At 36.6% G+C, this 8,642-nt stretch overlaps 1 pseudogene; it reads right to left on the minus strand.

Annotated features, from left to right (window-relative positions):
- Positions 1 to 6,403: 6,403 nt before the first annotated feature.
- Positions 6,404 to 6,658, minus strand: LOC138142744 (large ribosomal subunit protein eL38 pseudogene; annotated as a pseudogene).
- Between the last annotated feature and the right edge of the window lie 1,984 nt (positions 6,659 to 8,642).

The raw sequence follows: 8,642 nt of genomic DNA on the forward strand, positions 1-8,642 counted from the left end.
AAAAAACACCAGACAGAAGGCGGAGGAGTGAAGCGGGGTGGTTTATTCTTCAACAGTTACATGGCGGAGAGAGAGAGAGAGAGAGAGAGAGCGCCCTCTCACACAAGAAAATATATAGCGAATCCGAGCCAATCACATCGCAGTTTTACATTTATGGCCTTATATGGTGATCACCCCCATGGCCTTATATGGAGATCACCCCATATTCATTCAAAGCAACCATGGCATCGCCCATAAACCCCTCCCCCTCCCCCATCATTTGAGTAAATTTATCTTTTCCCTGTTACCCCAAGTCATTTGGAGTTGTGAAATCTTATACAGCACCTCCAAAAGAGGGTGCCTTATCTCCCCAATTAGTAGAGTAAGAATTAAGCTTTTATATGCGGGAGGAGCCATCTTCACTATGATATTTCTATGAGAAACTTCTAAGGGAATAGCATGATATGCATTTGCATCTCTGACCATGATAGCAGTTTTCATTATTTCCTCCTTTAACTTTCTCATACAGATCCTAAGAGAATAACAGAATCTCTTTCCATTAGGCCACAAACAATCAGTAAGATACATTTTATTGCATCCATATGCTGCTAAAGGTAACAAACTGGTCATATTGTTACTGCCTTGCATATGGTAATCCCTAAATCTTTCTGTACAAAAGGATTCTGACTAATTTCAAGCAATTTCAAGCAATCTATGCTATCTCCCAATACTCCTCCAATGAGTTCATTGCTGATTCTCACCCTCCAAGACACTAATGATTCTCCCATCCTTCTGGTCAATTGACTTAATAACATCAGTAACCTCCTGCTGAGTGAAATTTTCAATTATCTCCCTGATCTCTGGGTGGCCTCACTGGTCCTTCTGCTTTATTCTCGGTATGAGGTAAACTTCTGCCCTTGTAAAAGTCTCTTTATCTAGCTTTGTTTCATTTTCCTCCCACACATTCTCCTGGCCGTGGTAGCCGGCAACTAGGCCACATGTACATTCCTTGTATTAGTTTTTTCTTCTTTTTGAGAGATAAAGACACAGAAGCCTTCTCTTCTACTACCTGAGACCTCCCAGATTGTTCTTCTGGAGAGCCTGAATGCTGTAACACAGCCAACTCCCTTTCCATCTGAGTTTTTTCTTCCTGTAGATTGTCTCTGTTTTTATATACAATGCAGTTACCTGCTACTAAAACCCAACCTCTTCTACACACCACTTCCAGTTTTCTCCCTGGTTTTATTGGTATTCCTTGCAAATATGTTTCTAAATCTCTAGTTTCTCCCTTGAGTAGCCTCAGTTTCCAGTTTTCACAGAACCCTGTACTTTTAGCCCATTCCATTGCTAAGGAGGATTAAGTAAATCCTCCCATCCTGGGATACCCACTTCTTCTTCTAAAACCCTTCTGCCTCCAAATAGAGTTCCAGTATTTCGTGATCCCATTCTTGTTGCCAAATGTAGTGCCAACACAATATTCACAACATCCATGGTGACTATGAATATGCCACCATAATTCTGAATCACAAAATATAAAAGATTCTCTCTCCATAGAGAAGACAGAAGCAAAATATTTACTCATATACCAGAAAGCCAAAATCCCAACACTAGAAAATCAAATACATAACAGCAACAAAGAAGTTAACAACATAACAGCAGGGAACCAAACAATCCTTTAGTCTTCCCACAAACAAACACTCACAAGCTTCTAGCTGTCTCCTTGCCTGAGTATTCTCCTCACTCCAGCTCTAGCTCCTCTGACTCCCAGCTTCCTCTGGGGTCTGCTCCACCTTTTCAGCAAACTCTTCCCAACATATCAACAGATCATGTGATTTTATTTGGCCTATTAGGAGGCAGGGAAGATCTTCAAAGCAGAAAGGATCTTCAAATTCCCTTAGAAGTCTTAAGTGGGAGGGAAGATCTTCAAATTCCCATTCCCGTTAAAATTATTTCACATAAAAAAATAAGAAAAGGCATTCACAATGAAGGCAAAAATGGGCGAGATGAAGGGGAATGCATGAAACTTACTCTCATCAGAACTGGCTTAAAAAGGGAACAACATACACACTCAATTGTATGTAGAAGTCTATCTTACCATACAACAAAGTAGGAGGGGAATGGAATAAGAGAAAGCAGGGGAAAGTTTAGAAGGGAGGGCAGACTAGCAAAAGCAGTAGTCAGAAGCAAAACACTTTTGAGGAGGGACAGGGTGATAGATGAGAGAGAACAGAATAAATGGTGGAGTATGACAGAGGACAATACCTTTAGAAACAAAAACTATGAAAAAAAATGAAGTTTCTTTGATAAAGGGCCAATTTCTCAAACATAGAGAACTGAGTTGAATTTATGAAAATAAGAGCAATTACAAAATTGGTAAATGATGAAGAGAGATCAACTCACTATTGATTGGAGAAATGCAAATTAAAACAATTCTGAAGTATTACCTCATGCCTATTGGATTGGATAATAGGGCAGAAAAAGTGAATGAAAATTCAGTAGGGGGTATGGGAAAAAAAGGGACTTTAATGGACTTTTGGTGGAGTTATGAAATGATTCAACCATTTTGTAAAACAATTTGGACCTATGCCCAAAGGATATAAAACCATGCATACCCTTTGACCTAGCCATATCACTACTAGGTCTGTATACCAAAAGAGATAGAAAAACAAAAAAAAAGGACCTATATGTACAAAATATTTATAGCATCTCTTTTATGGGAGCAAAGAATTAGAAATTGAGGGGATGCCCATCATCTGGGGAATGGTGGGATAGATTATGGTATGTAAGTATGATTGAATATTATTTTACAATAAGAAATGGTGAAAAGAATGCTCTCAGAAAAACCTCAAAAGACTTACATTAGCTGATGCAAAGTGAAATGTACTATGTGCTAACAGTAATATTTTAAGATGATCAACAGTGATCAGCTATTCTCAGCAATAAAATGATCCAAGACATCTCTGAAGCTTTTAGGATGAAAAATGCTATCCATCCCCAGACAAAGAACTGATGGTGTCTGAATCCAGATAGACACATACTTTTAAAATTATTTTTCTTGTATTTTTTGTCTATGTTTTCTTTCACAACATGACTAATGTTGAAATGTTTTGCATGACTACACATGTATTGTTCATATAAAATAGTTTACCTTCTAAATTGGGGGGTGGAGGTGAGGGAGAGGAAGAGAGAGAATTTGGAACTCAAATTTTTAAAAATGAATGTTAAAATTTTATTTGCATGTAATTGTGCAAAAATAAAATATTAAATAGAGTGTGATCTCCTTGTCATTCTTTGTTTTCTTAGTGATTAGCACACGCCTAGAACATAGTAGGCACTTAAAAATGTGATTGTATGAGAAGAGATTATATAGATTTTAGAGACATTGAAAATTCAAACAAAGAGTTCTGGAAATTAGATATGCAAGCTGAGGTAGAATTATGAGTCAAGGATTACACCAATTTCATGAACTTGAATGATTGAGAGTATGGCAGTAAAACACGTATGGTAAATATAACTCTACTAAACCAATCATATACAGAAGCCTGTTCTAGAATTGCTGTATTTTTTTTACAATAGTTTATACAAATATTTTTAACTGTGCCTGACAGAGAAAATGATTAATAAATGATAAATGACTAACCAACTAACAATTTTGAAGTTGTTGGGCAGATTTGTTACTAAAAGATGAAATAAGAGTCAAGGGGAAAAAAACCCTTTAATTTCATTTCCCAAAAATGGTGACTGAAATTATTATTAATGACAAAAATGTATGCCTAATTATCCATCTATCTCCCCCAGAAAAGAAAAAAAAAGAATTTAAATTTTTTATCATTGACATCCTGGGAAGCAAAGTGGCATAGTGGATAGAGTTCCTGAAGTCAGGCTGATTCATCTTCCAGATTTCAAATCTGAACTTAGACACTTATTAGCTGTGTCACCCTGGGCAAGTCACTTAACAATGTTTGCTTCAGTGCCTCGTCTGTAAAATGAGCTGGGGAAGGAAAAGGCAAACTACTCTACTATCTTTTCCAAGAAAACCTAAAGCAGGGTCACAAAGAAACAGACACAACGGGAATTATCAATTAACAACAATATTAACATTTTGGGTGAACACATAAGAAACAAATAAGCAGATATTTACAATGATATTCTAAGGCAATCTAGATATTTATTCAATGAAGGGTACAAAGAATTCCAGGTCCCATTATGCTGAATAGTTATTTATTTTGAAAAAAAGAAAGAATTTGTTTAGTAAACTAGACCTTAAAGACTCCTGTGCAAAAGTTTTCCCTATGAAGGGGCAAGATAGGTGGTACAATGTAGAGAGTGCCAATCATGGAGTCAGGAAGACTCATCTGCATAAGATCAAATCTGATCTCATCTTCTTACTACCTGTGTGACTCTGGGCAAGTCACTGAAACCTGTTTGCTTCAATTTCCTCATCTGTAAAATGAGCCAGGGAAATAAATGGCAAACCACTTTAATATCTATGCCAAGAACACCCCCAAAGAGGTCATGGAGTGTCAGACACTAGTGAAAAGCCACTAAACAACAAGTTCTGTATGCAAATTCCAAATTCCTTGAACTTTATAACTATTTTTACAATGCTCTAATTACAAGTGAGTATAAAACAGGAAGACAAATATTTCTAAGAGGTGTTTGTCACTTTTGCAAACTGTATTCATGGCAGATTTCAAATTAAGGATGTATTTTCTCTAGGCTATGTTGTCTTACAAAAGTTCTTCTTTGTAGCAGTTTTATGACTACTACATCTGAGGCACCTTAAGCCCCTTTCACGTGTGGGACCTTCAAAAAACTGTCTTAGTTTTGTTTGTTTGTTTTATTTTTTGGAGGGAAATTGGGGTTAAGTGACTTGCCCAAAGTCACACAGCTATTAAGTGTGTCAAGTGTCTGAGAGCGGATTTGAACTCAGGTCCTCCTGACTCCAGGGCAGGTGCTCTATTCACTGCCCCGCCTAGCCACCCTGGGCTATCTTAGTTTTAATATACTATATAGTATCACTCAAAAGTATAGATTTATTTATAAAATGAAGTCTCTTTTTACTACTCCAACCAGACGATATTTACTTCAAAGAAAATTCATGTAATCAAAAAGGTAAGTAAAATAAGTGACCTAGTAATGGGAAATATTTTCTACATATACAGGGCTATGTTTTTTCCCCAGAAACTATGTGAGACAGAATATATTTTTAGGATAAAAGTGTGACCAAGGCATACAGATAAAGGAGACATAACATTTAGAGAACTAGTGAAGTCATGGAAAACATTCATAAAGAAGACGGGTGGTCAGGGCAACTTGTATCTTTGACCCTATAGAGACACCTATTCACTCTGTTAAGTTCATTTGGTAAGTTTTTTTCTTCACTGAGTCAGTATTTTTGTGATCTTTTTTTTCTTTTCTGCTGAGTTTCACTTTGCTAAATATTCCCAGTTTCATTGGGGTATCTACACTGAGTTCCTCTGTTTTACTATTTGGTACTGACATCTATAACTAACTACAAAGTGTTGTTTTTTTTTTTTTATTTTCAGCCCTAAAGCTTTTTTTAAGCTATTGTGTATATTATTTTTTAAACTATTATGCTGCTACAGGCAGCACCTAGCCCTAAAACTAGAAAAGTCCATAGATTTGTTTTTGTATTTTGTTTTATGAGATCTATGATTTCATTGGTGCAGGGATATCTCAGTGAAGTACTTCCTCTACCAGTAGAGAGGGTTCATTTTCTGCATTTCATAGCCTTAAAGAGTTGCCTGGGATATCAAGAAGTTATGCAATTCTTTCACAGTCATGGAGCCAGTATGTGCTAGAGGTCAGAGAAACTCAACTCATAGTCTTGAATTTGTCACTATTTTTCTATTGATTATTCCAAATTGACTCTCATCTTTTCTGAAACCGTAATTATATAATATTTATTATGCCATTAGAATATTTTATACTATAAAGTTCAAAGATGATGCATATGACCACCTCTCCAAAAAGAAAATAAATTGGACAAGTTAATGAAGTTTCTCCTTCTATGCTCTTAGAATAGAAGTGATTTAAATGCTGTAGATACCTCAGCGTACCCATGCTGACTCTGGCAATGCATCTTTCTTTTCCTTTTTTTTCTTTTGGAGGGCAATTGGGGTTAAGTGACTTGCCCAAGGTCTCATGGCTAGATTTTGTGGTAAGTGTCTGAGGTCGGATTTGAATGCAGGTCCTCTTGACCCCAGAGCCAGTGTTGTCTTCACTGTGCCACCTAGCCGCCCCATCAATGAATCTTTCTTAACTCTCATTCTTCAATTTTTTTCATTAGGGGAAATAATTTTTTCAAAGACCCTGAGCATCAGTCACCACTCTTTTCCTCTGAACTTTAGGAACAAAGCATGGGAGGAAGTATTTCTCTGACCTGGAAACTTCTAAGTAGCTAATTTTCTTTTCTTCCCCCCCCCCCTATATTTTCATATAGGTGGAATGATTCCTTCACAGCCAAACCAGGAGGCAGGGGCTGTTTGAGTTTCTCTGTCTTATATTTGTCTGTGATGAACAATGTGTACAGGTACCTGCTGCAGGTAATCTTAAACTTCACATTACCCTTGCTTTTCTTGATCTTGACAAATCTGTCATCGTTTCTTCTGGCTGTGAGCAAGAAGTCTTTTATTTCCTTGATTTTTCAGGGCATGGCAGTGGTGGCGTTACTGGGGGCCAAGGGGCCTAGAAAGATGAAAAAGATAAGTAGCTAATTTTCAATTTCCCCAAACCAGTTCCATTGACTTTTACCCGTCTTCTCACCATTATGGAAAGATTCCTCACTATCTATAAGTAGTAGCATTTAGGGCATTTAAATTGCTTTACTTATGTCCTCTATCATTTTAATCAAGAGAACTTCTGGCTAAAAGAGTTTACCCTCAGGATGACTAAATAGAAAAACCCTGTTCAGTTCATCACCAACTGCCTTTCTTCCTGCATTTAGAAGCAAATGTTTGATGTGTTTGTAGTGCATAAAGGTTTGTGTATGTATGTATGTGTGTGTGAGAAAGAGACAGAGAAGAGAGGGAGAGACAGAAAGACAGAGAGAGACACACACAGACAGAGAGAGAGAGACAGAGAGGCAGGCATAGAAAGAGAGCTTATCATGTGCTTAAAATTTAAGCTAATTACTAGGGATACAAAGAGAGGCAAAAATGGTTGTTGATCATGGGCTTACATTCTAATTGGGGAAGAAAGTCATGTAAATAGCTAGGTACATTCATTATCTATACCGACTAGATGAAAGGTAAAAGAGATAGCACTAGGAATTTGAGGTGAGGGGGTATTAGGAAAAGCCTCTTTAAGAATGTAGGAGGGAGAGCACAGAAAGAAGGGACAGCCAGTGCAAAGTCACAGAGAGAAGAGATAAAATTTGTGCTTCTATGTGTGTTTCTGCCCTCTAGTTTCCAGTCAGACATTCACAAAATGAAAGAGGCCAAGATTTCAACTGAAGTTAAACTAATCTGTGTGAAGAACAAAAATTCAAAGATCTCAATTTAGAATGCATTATTAAATTGCCAGGCCAAAGAAGGCAAGCAGCTATGGGAGTAAGGGGCTCAGTGCAAGTCATTACACTGCTCTGACTTTACCTAGCAGCTAAGTCTAGGAAGAAAGATATAGAGATTTTATGAAGGTCTTTTTTTTCAATCACCTCCAGGATACCCAGTGATGGACTGCATATTTTGAAGGGGATAACCTTACTGGACCATATAGTTAGTACACAGATGGGTTCATTGTATGAAGTTTCTTTCTTGTGTAGTTTTTAACCCATAGCTTTATCTGAATTAAAATTCAATTCCCACTCCTCAGAAAGAAACACATAGTAGCTTTTACAGATAAAAATGAGATACATATGTTGAGCCATCTCTCCTCATATGATTAGGGAAATGAAAATAGAACACAGCACTAACATGTTCTTCTTCTTAAGCACAATTCAAATCTTCCATTTTCTTTCTCTGTAGTAAATGGAAATTCACCCAACAATGTGGCAAAGACAAATCTTTCACCAGCAGCAGAATGTCTCTGGGGTTTATTGCAAAGTGAGAACAAAATGCTTCATAGCCCCATTTGAAGCTGGTTAATAAGACACAAATGTAATAGGCTTCAGCGCATTTAACTTCTGAAAAGTGCCAATATCTTCAAATGAGAACCTCTGATTATTGCCATTGCAATTTGTTTAGGCAGCCAATGCACCACAACTACATTTCCCAGGCTACAAATTGCTTTTGTTAGTGTGAAATAGCATATAATAAAGCCAAATTCCCAAATGCTTTATTGACTCATGATTGAGTACATGTTCAAAATACTTTTGAGTTCTTTCAACAAACCTCTCAGATATCCTAAATGTTTTCAATTCATGAATCTTTTTGAATACTCTTGTTTTTTAAAGATCATTATAACACCTTACATTTGTTTTCTTCAAAAGCTGTTTTCTGACCTTCATTCTCAGCTTGTTCCACTTTTTATCATTCTAGTGAGGAAAATAAGTTATGTCTTTATTTTAAGAAATATTTAAAGTTTTTAATATGTAAGAGCTAAACAGAATCAGTAATATATATAGCAATGTTATGATGCTATTGAAGCTATATGAATAATTACATATATGTGCATATATACACACATATGTACATATATGA

Source organism: Petaurus breviceps, unplaced genomic scaffold, assembly GCF_028583685.1.
Source record: "Petaurus breviceps papuanus isolate PSGF00001 unplaced genomic scaffold, PetGlider_PUasm1.0 90602, whole genome shotgun sequence".
Lineage (NCBI taxonomy): Eukaryota > Metazoa > Chordata > Mammalia > Diprotodontia > Petauridae > Petaurus > Petaurus breviceps.